This window comes from Pipra filicauda, unplaced genomic scaffold, assembly GCF_003945595.2.
Source record: "Pipra filicauda isolate LSUMZ 115617 unplaced genomic scaffold, ASM394559v2 scaffold4_size7858003_pilon, whole genome shotgun sequence".
Taxonomy (NCBI): domain Eukaryota; kingdom Metazoa; phylum Chordata; class Aves; order Passeriformes; family Pipridae; genus Pipra; species Pipra filicauda.
In genome coordinates this window covers 3536809-3550238 of record NW_024104643.1, presented here as the reverse complement: position 1 = coordinate 3550238, position 13430 = coordinate 3536809, and the positions used below count along the sequence as shown (strand labels likewise).

Genomic DNA, 13430 nt, shown 5'->3' with positions numbered 1-13430 from the left:
CCAAAAGTAGATGTTATCTGAGTATTTTTTGTTGGGCAAGTTTTCACAGCTTTCCCCCTAACTTAGGCAGACTTAAGTTAGAAATTTTCATTAATGTACTTGTGCAATTCTAGTTTGTTCTTTTGCAGTAATAACAAAAAGATTATTAAATGGAAGAAATAATTTGAAATCTCTGGTCAATCTCTGAAAAAAATAAACTTACCAATATCACACAAGATGGGAAATCATCATAATCATGAGTCATCTCTTGAGATTAAATCTCATGGTTAAGTACAAAAGATTAGGGCTTTGTGGTTAAGTACAAAAGGCAAAGACCTCCATTTGATCAGGTTCCATTTCAGGCAGGTCCTCCCTACGTGGCTCAGCAAAAAGCAAACTATCTTACTACTTTGTGCCAGTGACTTCCAGTCTCCCATTTGTGAGTACCAGTGTGGGATGATGGACAGAGCTAAACCTAGAGGGGATTCAGAAGCTGCAACTGCATGGATGGACTGAGGTCCACATGCTCCCCAGTACAACGATAAACATCTGCTCAGAGAAACAGAACAGAGTGTGAAACAAAGTGGAGACTATGTGGCCCCCCTCCATTCTAATTCCAGCAGAATGGGAGAACATTGCAGTACTAAGACCGTACAGTACCTGTCTGATAAGGGAGAATCAAGATGTTCTGCTGCTGAAGCCAACAACCATGTCGAATCCCCTCCTGAGGTGCCAAACCACGACCACCACCCCCCCGCCCCCATTAGGTACACCAATCAGAAATAAAAAGTATTTGTGACTAGAGCCACTCAAACTCCACCCAAACATAAAGAAAATTGTACAAAAATAAGTTAGGGATAAGGGGAAAGGGAGAGAAGACCTTCACCAAAACTACTGGGATCAGTCTATGGGCTGAGTCCGTCTTCTCCCCCCACAGAGGGATGCCTTGGGTGAGAAATACTCTCAACGCACGGTAAATGCTGCTTTTAGGACTAGAGCTTTTGCTTGTGCTTATCCCATAGCATACTATTAGTTCGTATCAGAACTTGTGCTTGCTTAATATATGTATCAGTAAATTGCTTTAAACGTATTTTTGCAGTAGACACTATCACTGACAACCTTCAAACCCTATTAATTTGTCACAATTTGTATTAATAAAAAAGTGTTATTCCATAAACTGTTAAAATGAGTCCTTGCAGTTGCCGGCAGCAGATGACACCTTGGCAAAACTCGCTGAGGGGTCCTGGCTTTTTTGAGTTCCCCCTAACAAGGGAGGTTGAGGTACTCTCCAATCTTGTGAATCTGTTGGTGAAGGGTCTTACGAGACGCTGACAGACTGTTGGGCACCAGTGTCTCAACTTTCCTGGGGGACTGAGGAGCAAAAATCTGAATTCCCACCTTTATGTGACAACCAGCCAGACCACAGTGATCTCTGAGCAGGCAAGTGGGAAGCCTTGGGTCCACCTCTCCCCTGCAGAATCAATGCATACAGACCTCCTATGTTAACAGTCCTGAAAACCTAGGCTTGTCCAGCAGTCTCCAGCTACTCTGTCCTCTGAAAGGATTCATGTCACCATCTGTAATAAAAGCAGGTTCAGAGTTCGAAGAGTAAAACTCTTTCTGGAGAACTGAATTCTTATTGTCTCTGGTCAAGAAGTTACTCCTCACCCAACACCTTATTTCCTTATTAACCGAACTGTGTACTACTTCTCTACCCCAAAGCAAGTCTTCCTTTATTTTATGACCATGAAGAACTAGCTGTCCAGACCACAGCTGAGAAAACTGAAATGTCAGTATATGGGCTGCTGCCTTTTATCCATTCTTCTTTTCATGTCCCTGTCAGTCATTTCCTCTTGATGTACTTCTCTCTTTCCTTGGCCTACAAGCATTCAAATGTTTTGTCATGAGAATATGGTCCATTCTTTTTCCAGTTATTGGTTAGCCATTCAGCTTGAGGTGTTTTTACCTGTACAGAAACAATTATTTCAGGAGTGTTTAGTAGGATCTTGGTGGTAGTGCTAAACTCTGATTTTCAGTTGCTGATTAGTTATATGTTTGAAAGATGGATGGTTTCAGAGAGTCTGTTATGATCATACACAGGTTTAAAGCCTCTACAGGTGTCTTCAAGATCTACTACCTTTCTCATCCATGCTGTGACAGAAAAATAAACTATTGACTTCCTCTTCCTGCCTCTGCAGGAATTCTGCTTCTGCTGTCATTTATATCAAATAAAAATAAAAACTTCAAGATCCCTGGGCCTGCTTTAGTCTAACATTAGCATTAAATTACCATGCTTTCCAGATAGCTTTTTAATTTTTACCTCTGGAGATTAAATGTTATTAAGAAATTCATCTTCTTACCAAATATGAATAAATGTGTCTCAACACAGATGTCATATCCTGCATGCCACTTTAACTGCAAGACTCTAAGAGAAAAAAGAAAAAAAAGAAAAGTCACCTTTCTCAGAACTGCCTGGCTTATCTTTTTTAGAAAAAAGGAGCAAAATGCTAGGACGAATTTAAAGCTTCAATCCTATCAGTTCATGGTTGAATGCCTGAGCTAGAAGAGTCCACATGCTATAACCTATGTTGCTGGCAGGTCAAAGGACTGTGCTGCCCCAGAGAAGCTGGATGGAAGCAGTCAGGAAAGACATTATTAGTGGGCTAATTCTCCATATTCATCATTGGATGTAAGACTATCCTGACCCTGGTTTTCTGCAGACACCCTCACACTGTGGATCATCACAGGTAAGAGTCTAAGATATATCTATTTGGGGACAGAAATAAATCACATCCTGGAAGAGACCCTAGCACACAATGTGTATGTTCACTGTATTTGTATTACACTAAATCTTTTTTCTTAAGTTGACAACACTGAGATCATAAATTACACATGCAGGAACCCAAATTTTTAGCACAGTATGATTATCACTTCACAGGAATTATTATCCTTTCTCTTGTTTGGGGTAATTTATATTCCGCTAGCAGTAGACTGGCACACTTTTGTACTGGAACTATTTTAAAGTACACCTGGGGTTTTTTTATAAGATCCTGCACACTTAATTTACTAAATTTTTATATTTTTATCTTTAAAAAAAGTTATTTGCTATTCACTTGATGGGAGTACTTTTAATTTCACTGCATTGTAGCAATGTATAAGCTGTATTGTCTTTTTTCTTTTTTTTCAAAGTTAGATAGCACTTTGTTTTATTAGCTGAACAGAAGTGTATTATTTGCCAAATTTGTGAAATACAATGCTGGCTGCTGACTGTGTGCTATTTACCTCAGGTAATAATAAGGTGCTCAATCTGCTTTTTCCTGAAGATTGGTACATAACAACCTGCTTCTATGACATGATAATCATGACAAACACATACCCAACAGGAATCTTCCACAGCATAGATAAATCTACACCTCACTGAAAGAACAGTTTCACAACCATGGTATTGTCCCAGCTTGCTGATGACCTAGGAGCTTCTTCTGATGGCACACTCCCCCTATGACCCTATAAGTAAAATGTTAATGTGCCACCTAATTTGGATACTGTCCTTGAGGCATGTCGGGAACTGTGCTTCCAATTCACTGTTCGGATGGCAATCTTTCCATGAAGGTTGATTTTGGGATAGTCTCAGAATTTTGGGATCGTCTCTAGAATTTGAATGTGCCCTTCTGATGGATACCTGCTAAACTATAGTTTGACAGCTTGTGACAGAAACTGACACTGAAATTAAATTATAGGCTTTCAGTGACAGCTGAATACAGCTCCAGACAAACTATCTCAAAAAAAAGTTCTAGGACAGCTATAACTGAAACAAAGAACTGCACAGAAGAGGATAAAAAGGGTCATCCAGCCTATAGGATGGCTTGCATCTGAGAGGAGCTCCATTAATTTGACGATTTTGTTTTAAAAGGAGAGAATCAGAAAGAATAGAGAAAGATATATTAAAGGACTATCAGATCATTAAAGGCATGGAGATGGTGAATGGGGAACATCTGCTTACTGTTTCTCATAACACTAGGGAATGTCCAGTCAGATGAAGAAACTACAAACAAATTGTCATGCAGAGTTATTCATATATTACTTTGGGTTAGAGCAGACAACTTTGCAGCCGTCATTACAGGCTTGGAACTTTGCTAAGGGAAATAACCTAATCTAAGGATCAATCAAACAAGTTAGTCCTCTAATGCTGTATAAACTGATCTGCAAGGGACTACGAAATCCTAGATTCCCAGTAGTCAGACAGAATTGGAACCAACTCGAAGTCAACCATATCTCTTAACCAGATTATACTCATGAATTCATTTTTTATTTAAAAAACCGAGAACATGGAAACGATGCTGAAGGGGAAAAGGCACACATGGACAATGGTAGCTGCTATTCTCTTGTAAACAAGTGCACTCAAGAACAATTGTGATTTCACGTGATGAGATTCCTTTCATCACATACTTGTGCATTTAGAGTACTTGAAACATTTAGCTGCCTTCTTCATTTTTTAGGATTAATATATGAAGGTTGTTTAAGTACCCCTTAAACCAAACATGGTATAAAATCTAAGTCCTCCCACTCTCCAGTCCATTTAGCTATAAATCACAGTTGTTGTCTGTGAATTCAATGCACAAGCTGATTACTGGGGTATTAATGAGGTGGTTAGATATTACTTGTGTTGCAAAATATGTGATTACTGAAATTCTATAACAAGCTAAAGGAACTGTCTGAGCTGCAAAGAATAGAGTGGTTTAGCCAGCATGATGGATGTATGGAGTTTAATGAGAGAAATACGCTTTGCGCGTCTGCATTAGAGACTATGCATTAGTCAGAACCAGGCTGCATGATCGTGAAAACAAACTTGACACTCTTTTCTCTGTGTTGCAGCTGGCACATATAACCAAAGAATAACTCTTCTGATTGAGATAAGAGGAGAGGAATGAAATAACTTGATTCTGGGATGCAATGCTCTCTCCAAATTGAGAATCAGTAACAGAGAGCACTAGGGTACTGGCAGCTACCCATCTGTGCCCTCGGTTATGTATTGAGCAGTAGTATAAATAAGGATTTTAATCAAAAGAAACAATCAGCTCTCAGTTGTGACGCTGTGACACTGAAATTCTTGCTGGAAGGTCTCTCCAACCAAATATCTGAGTGATGCCTTGGAAAAGGATCCTGAAGGGAAGCTGGAGAACAAAGCTATCATCTCAGCTCAGAAGTGACAGGCACTTCATTTACTTTTTCTTCCTCTCTTTTTTCTTCTTTTTTGTTTTATTTCTTATTTCTGTTTCCTTTTGCTGTTGTTGGGGTTTGAGGGGGATTGGTTTTTTTCTTTTCTTTTCTTTTTTTTGTTTGGTTTTTCATTGGTTGCTTGGTTTTTTGTTTCCCCTTCTTTTCACTCTTTTCTTTGTTTCCAATTCTACAAGCAGTTACCTGGACTGTGTTTTCCTGGGATAAATTTATTTTCCACCGCAATGTTTGTCCAATAATTAGCCTGATCTCCAAATGAACTGCCCACTAAATAGCACTCTTGTTTTGACAGAAATGGAGAATCTGATCATAGCATAGTCTGACTTATTTTCAAGCTGTGTCTAGAGGAACAGTTCATTCCTTGTCATCTCAATCTGTTTAATGTTGCTTTGTTTCTCTGAAACTTGGTTTGATTCCAGTCAAAACCCAGGACAGAAAATGTACTTCCCAATCTCTTCTCCACTTCTGCAGTGAGCATTGCATGATGCTAGTCTTTCATATGCTGCCATGCAGCACATGGGGAGAACCCATGGGGAGATTCCTGAGCTTCTTTGGATCAGCTGGGCAGCATGAACCCACCAGCTGGTCATGGGCTAAAGTGGTGATATCCATTATGGTTTTTGATATTCTCAGGTTTGTCATGAAGCTGCCAGATTCAGACAATCCTGAGAACAGAGAGACTCAGAGAACCATAGAAATGCACACAAGCAAACACAAAAGACATGTCTTGACGGACATGCATTCAAAAGAGGCTACAAAGAGTCACAGCTGTAGTTATTCCTGACTTGTGACACTGGGTGGTTTTTTTCTGGGGCAGTCTGAAGTTGCAATAGTAGTAAATATCAATAACATTAATATCTATTGCCACATTGTACAGGGTTTGGCCAGGATAGAGTTATTTTTCTTTGTAGTAGCTTCTTGGTACTGTTCTGCATATGTGACCAAAACAGTGTTGATAACACAGTTGTTGCTGGAAAGTGCTTACACAGGGGAGCACTTTTCTGCTTCTCCTGCTGCCCTGCCATCCAGCAGGCTGGGATAGAAGAAGCTGGGAGGGAACACAGTTAGGACAGTTGAAACCAACTGACCTACAGGATATACCACAACGTACAATACTATGCATAGCAATAAGAGTTACGTCTGCCTTCCCAAGTAACTGATACAGCTGATGGAGCTCTGCTGTTCTGGAGACAGCTGAACACCTGCCTGCCCATGGGAAGTAGAGAATGAATTTTTATTTTCCTTTGCTTGCATGTGCAGCTTTTGTTTTCTATGAGTTTTCTCAGTTTTTCTCTTGTGATTTTTCTCCCCACCTCACTGGAGGAGAGCAAGCGACAGGCTGTGTAGGGCTGAGTTGCCTACTAGCACCACTACTTCTGGCCTCCTTTGATTTTTCACAGCACTACATGGAGACAGATTTGGGCTATGTAGAAGTTACACATCTTCACATGGAAGGATCAATTAATATTGCCAGGGGGTAAGAAGCATTTTGAAACACCTGGAAATAGTATTTCAAAATACTTTTTAAAAATAGCATTTAAAAATACTACTAATAAAAGCTTTCATCATTATTAAAAATATGCATTTGAGAAGATATTAACACTGAAAATTTTATGTTGTTTCATAGAACATACCTAATTGCCAACATTTTTAATTTATCCTTAAATTTATCTCCCATCTCACATTTTCTTCTTATTGCAAAAGTATTATTCATGCAGGGAAAAAAGGCCAGATATTATAGGGTTAAATCACATTTTGTTCCTGTTTTATCACATAATATATTCTCAAATGCCTGGTGACAATGCACATAATTACTTTTTAATTTTTTTTCAAGCACCTCTCATCTGGGAGTACAGGGTAGCCTAAACAACATCCTTTATAAATATTACATGGAAGAGCTCCTGACTATTAAGATTAAAAGCTACTTATTTCAGCATACCTCGCTGAAAGGATAAGCTGTCATTTTTATAATAGAATCCAAATCCTGTTTATTTGTTTCAGCTGGTGCCTGCATGAATCAAAGGCACTGGTGGTAATCTGGGATTCATGGGGTTGCACTGGAAGTGTTTGACAAAATCTGCTAAAAAAAATTCTGATCACATATGAAAATGTAGTAGTAGATTTTCCAGTAGACTTTATGCAGTACAGTTCACCTGCAGACCATAGTTGAGAGGAGCATGGATTCATGCTGTCACAGATGAGCACGTGGAAGTGAAAATCAGCACCCTTGTTCCCCTGTCTGAGTCTGGGTATTGGGTTTGTGCAGCTAGGCTACAGGGGTGGCTTCTGTGAGAAACTACTGGAAGTTTCCCCCATGTCTGGTAGAGCCAATGCCAGACAGCTCCAGGACAGACCCGCCTCTGGCCAAGGCCAAGCGAAGGCCAAGCGAATCAGGAACGATAGTAACACATCTGTGATAACATATTTAAGAAGGGAAAGAAAGTTACTGGGCAGAGGAAATTTGCAGCCAGTGAGAACACGTGAACAACAATGCAGACACCAGGGTCAATGGAGAAGAAGGGGGAAGAGGTGCTCCAGGCACCAGAGCTGAGGCCCTGCAGCCCGTGGTGTGGACTGTGGCGGAGCAGCTGTGCCCTTGCAGCCCATGGAGGACCATTGGGGTGCAGAGACCCACCTGCAGCCCTGGATGAGACCCACGCTGGAGCAGGTGGATGCCTGAAGGAGGCTGTGATCCTGTGGGAGGCCCATGCTGGAGCAGAGTCCTGGCACAGACTCATGGAGAGAGGACCTCACTCTGGAGCAGGTTTCCAGGTAGGACTTGTGACCCTGTGGGGGCCCATGCTGGAACAGCCTGGGCCTGAAGGGCTTCACCCCATGGAAAAGTGACCCACATTGCAGCAGATTGTGAAGGACTGTTGCCTGTGGGATGGACTCACGATGGAGAAGTTCATGGAGGACTCTGTCCCATGGGATGGACCCCACACAGGAGCAGGGGAAGGACTCTTGTCTCTGAGCAGCAGCAGAAACAACCTGTGATGAACTGGCCACAGCCCCCATTCCATGTGTCCCTGAGCCACTGGGGGAAGAGGGAAGGGCGAGGGGTGGTGTTTTTAAGATTTCTTTTACTTCTCCTTATTCTGCTCTGATTCTATTAGTAATAAATTTAATTAATATCCCAACTTTGAGTCTGTTTTGCTGTGACAGTAATTGGTGAGTGATCTCTCCCAGTCCTTATCTCAACTCATGAACCCCTCACTATAGTGTCTTTCCTCTGTCCAGATGCAAAAGGGAGCGATAGAGCAACTTTGGTGGGTACCTGGCGTCCAGCCAGCGTCAACCTGCTACAGTCTGGAAGTTAAGAGGAAAGGGAAATTGAAAACTGGTTTAAAGGTGACTTTGGAACTTGTGCAATTGATTCTGCAGGCTCCAGTTCTGCTTCAGTAGTCCTGCCACAAACTACCTGGTTGTGGTAAAACCTCAGAGCCCCCAAGTTTCAAGTTGTTTCATGAGTTTATTCTCCCTTCCTACACTCCTTCAGTTTACTGCAGCTCTGCTTTCCTCTGCCACCCTTCAGAAGCTCACTGCACTGCAACGTCTGAGGAGGGGACTGTGGCTGCACTGAGGTCTCTGTGCTCCTTTGACCTCTCAGAAACCATTGCCTTGTTGTATTAACTTCCTGGGAGGTTCTGGTTAACAACCCAGGCCCAGGTGTTGAATTTTTAGGCTTTTTTTCCTTATTCTTATTCTTATTCTTATTCTTATTCTTATTCTTATTCTTATTCTTATGTGTCATCTCATGACAGGAAAGCAGCTTCAAGACATGCAAATTCTAATCTCCAGCTGCCTATGATTCAATTCCAAGGAAAATATATCTGCTTACAGCCTTGTAGATTTGGGAATTCTTTATGAAAAAATTTCAAATGCAATTTCTTGGAGCATATCTGTACTTCCTCTCTCGCTACCCTTCCCTCCCTGCCCCCCTCTTCTCCTCATACTGCAAGGTAATCTTAAAAAAAAAAAAAAAAGAAAAGCCACCTAGCCTTTCCCCCATACCATTTTCATTTATCTTCTGAGCAAGGCAGTATACAAATGCAGTGCAGTGTCGCTCACCTTTTGAACAGCTTTTCTTCTGTTCAGGTTTATTTATCTTGGTTTGCTCTGCCACAGGACATTCTGTCATTATTAATTTCAGAAAATAACTCTTATTCCTCTAGATCAAAGAAGAGACACTCCTTATAAAAGCTGGTGCGCTGGTTGCCTTCCTGATCCGTCCTTGTGATCTCGCACTGACAGCATCTGCAGTGACTGTGCTTCCTGTTTTCAAGCCTATGGAGCCAGCCTTGTCCCAAGGGGCCTGATGCCAATCTCCACATCCCATAGGAGGTCCAAAGGATCTGTGTCATCAACAGTATTAGCAACTACTGATGAGCCAGCTGTATTGGTCCCTGCAAAGAGCTGTGGTTCAGCAGCAGCAGTACTGTCTGGGGGGATAGACAAATACTTGACTCTCATTTTGCAGCCTGTCAGGCACAAATCATGAGGTTCAGAAGAACAGCTCTTCAGAACCACTCAAAATCGCTTGCACTTCTCAGACCAGATCTAAATGACAGGAAAAGAGTACAAATCTCCATGTGGATACCAGCAGACAGCTTTCCTGTCTGTTAAAGTCTTCTGGGAAATACAGTCTTTATAGCTCTCTGTAAATAAGTTTTACTGTAGATGGTAATTTCAAGAAAAATTTTAATGTTGTACATGCAAAGATTTTTTAAACATAGAATAATTTATCTGACAAACACAGAGATGGAAATGTGGACCAACTTCTTAGTATGCTGTGATATCCTCAGAGGAAGCACACCATTATATAGTTGTATGATGTGGAAACAGCTCTTGAGAGAAACCAGATACTTAGCAAATGACATAGCCTAGGTTCTGGAAATGATTACCAATGCATGAGAATCTGATGTTATGTTCCCTTGACATTATGTTCCCTTGATGTGAGGTTGACAAGTACCTACTTGTGCATGCTACCAAGCTTATGTCTGGCTGGAAGTGTGATTCTTTACCCAATTCAGCCCATACAGAGGAGGGTAGCTACACTGAAGTTTGAAATTTAGAAATGTCAGATCCCTCCTCACACTACTCTTGGCTACTAGACCTTACTAGGCAAAGAAAAAATGAAATGATGGATGAGTTGACACTTGTGCACTCAACAAAGAAGGTACAAGAGGAAATTCTGGCTGTTCTCAGCAAAAAAATTCTCTACATTATGACCCTTGCCATGTCCTTCTGCTTGGGCAATCACTTATATCCAATAACATGTTAGGAGCTGATCCTTGTAACAAATGCATTGAATGAATCTCAGCTACCTCTGACAAAAGTAAGATTTGAGATGTTCACTTATTCCTGAAGAGGCCGACTGTACCACTAACTGGCTCAGCAGAGGACTCTGCTTGGCACATAGTTCTGCTGTGTTTGATAGAAGCAAGCAGATTCACCACAATCCATTCTCATTTTTATTTTTCTGTATCATAGGGCAAATTAAATGTTCCAATTCTTCTATCTCATTTCAAGGATTTTGATTGCCAGGTAGAAGAGAAATGGTTGATTATTCTAAATAATTAAAGAATTTTCTACTATGAAAAACTTCGCATACTTTGCAAATTGAGATTCATAATTCCTGAGTTAAAATGATTTAATTGTTTGACCATAGCTAGTGCTTTTTTCATACAAATATTAGAACTTGACCATATGTGTCATTTTTGTAACAGATAAGATAGGTTTGATATTTGCATAAGTTCAACTTGGGACAATAGGTGTATTTACTGTTTACATAAGATGTCAAAAATTATGCAATAACTAATTTTTTACTGCCACCTTGTGGTGCTGCAGGCTTTTGATGACAAAAATGAAAGAATGAAAGCTTATGCAAACCAAACAAAAGCAAAGGAGTGTATAATTATACTGATATTTTTTGTCTTTTTATCCTTTTTTTCCCCCCAATATCATCTGTGATGCTACTTGTAAAGATTTACTTCCAGCTTTTGACTTCCTTAATGTAGCTCTTTGTTGTCATTTGTTTGTAGGATCTCCATACACAAGGTACAAACCAAGAACAATCTATCCTGTATCCATGAACAGTATCTGAACACGGTTTTTTAAGAGATTGGAAAATATCTCAATGCTAAACTTTGGTTTTTATTAAATTTTTTAGCTGATTGCCAGTATTAGTTCCTCAATTCTTCTAGATCTAAATTTGTCTTTTCAAATGCTTTGTATATTTTGTACAGGTCCTTTTCTTATTGTGCCTATGTTGAAGATACTTTTGGTTGTCAGTCTAGCAGTCATAAATGCCTGAGTGACATGACACTCACAGAAGCAACTACCTATGGCTTTACTAAGCACTTGAAGCACTCGCAGCCTATAATGTGTTTATCTGGAATACGACAGGCTTGGAAAATCTCCCTAGATACATAAGTGATGTTGCAGACCTGTTTATATTATCTGCTGGCGTTGATTGCGTTTATTTTCCTCTACTGTAGTTCTTGTGGAGAGAATCATCTCATACCCGTACTGTAATCCCTGTTTCGAGGTTGGTATTGGATACATTTCTCAGTTTTTTTGTTTCTGAGCAATGCTGAGTTACACTGCTACTGCTTCTGATATCTGGGCTTTGTTAAATCCCTACTTACAAGAACGTTTCCTGCTGAAGCAGTGCTTCAAGGCAGTAGCTATAGTGTGTGCCTTCTGATGGGGCTCTTTTGTGAATCATGACCCCTTCCCAACAACCCTTTGAAAACTGTTGCTGATTAACAGTTCATGAAATCAGGCACACCAGCTACATCATGTCCATTGGTAGGAAATTGTGCTTCAGATAGTCTAACTCCTCACTTCTGCTTTTTTTCCTGTACCATGAATTGGTTTCAAAATCAATGCAAATCCATGGTGGGTTTGCAGCTTGCAATGTTTGGTGAGTACGCACCATATGTTAGGTGAAACCTCTGGGTTAAATCTATGTGAAATGGCTATGCTAAATGTGGAGGACTAGAGAAGCATGTTGATTTATTTCAACTAACAAAATCATTCATGGAAAGAAAAAAAGGGGGCAGGGAGGAAGGCTGATCAGCAGAAGCTGATAAAAATGACAGTTCTTTTTATTCAGATAGTTATGAATGAGGCTTTAATCCACCCCTCTCACTCTGAGAACAGCCCAGATTAGTGTAAAAGGCATGCCACTGTGGCAGCAGAACAGGTGATGATACAGTGTTAAGTGACATCGTCTCCTTTACACAAAAAGACCCCCAAAAATTCTGCTTCCCTTTGGGAATTGCTTTAGCCCCCACATGTGTGGAGGATGGTTTTACTGTGGCATTTGGGCTGGCCCCGTGCTTGGGAACTGCATAAATCTCATTATGCCCTTTCACTTTATACTCTTCATTTACTTCTGCATAATCCAGCAGTTCCTCACGATGAGGGCTGTTGCAGAGATTAAAACCCAGTGTCTCTGCTGGGGAACTCTGGCACAACTGCCAGCTCTCCCGAAAATTTCTGCATGGCTGCTAAAGTATCCCCAATCTGCTTGCCCTCTTCTCCTTCCCCATGAGCTAGCAAGGGGTCATATCTCCCAGGAAGATGCCTGCCACACAGAGGGCTGCCATTTTTCATATGTTTATGAATATTTCTCAACATGCATTGTTCTGATCATAGAGAATGGAAATTCCTATATATGTCTTTGTTTTCCTGTGCTTTTTCTGTTGTTCTTTCAGTAATTCTTTCTTGTTCTCAACAGCATCTTCTAGATTTCAGCACTTGATTTGCTACCTGAATTTGGGAGTTAAGGGTCTATAAGAAAAAGTTGGAGCATTTAGAGGTTAGGGACCAGTCAGGATGAATTTCAATTCTGATTCTGAGGTACTTTTAGAGAGAATTCTTTGGAAACATTTGCACAGGAGAAAGCTGTGGGACTTGACAGGGGAAACCAGGATAGAAGTACAGGACATCAGTCCCAGGTAACATAATCAGTGGATTTAGAGAAGGCAGGAAGAATGGAGATGGGGCAATTGAAATAAAAGATGATAAAAGATTGAGGTATTTTGAATGGATTGATTTTTATAACATCTCCTTTTGACCATCCCATTTTTAAAATCTAGCAACTATGAGGCTACCTCATAGTTGAGGTTGCGCATGAAGGTAAAAATACCTCTTAGTGCTTGCTGTGCATAAGAGTTACCAAGTGATATAGAATACAGGTGTTTGGG

The 13430-nt window shown here is 40.6% G+C and overlaps 1 long non-coding RNA gene across 1 annotated transcript; it reads right to left on the bottom strand.

The window, feature by feature from the left end:
- Window positions 1-964: 964 nt before the first annotated feature.
- On the bottom strand, window positions 965-7876 carry LOC120324359. Its single transcript, XR_005565622.1, has 3 exons — window positions 7850-7876; window positions 2340-2404; window positions 965-1556 (listed from the first exon to the last, which is right to left on the bottom strand). It is a non-coding gene; the product is annotated as an uncharacterized LOC120324359 (long non-coding RNA).
- Window positions 7877-13430: the final 5554 nt, after the last annotated feature.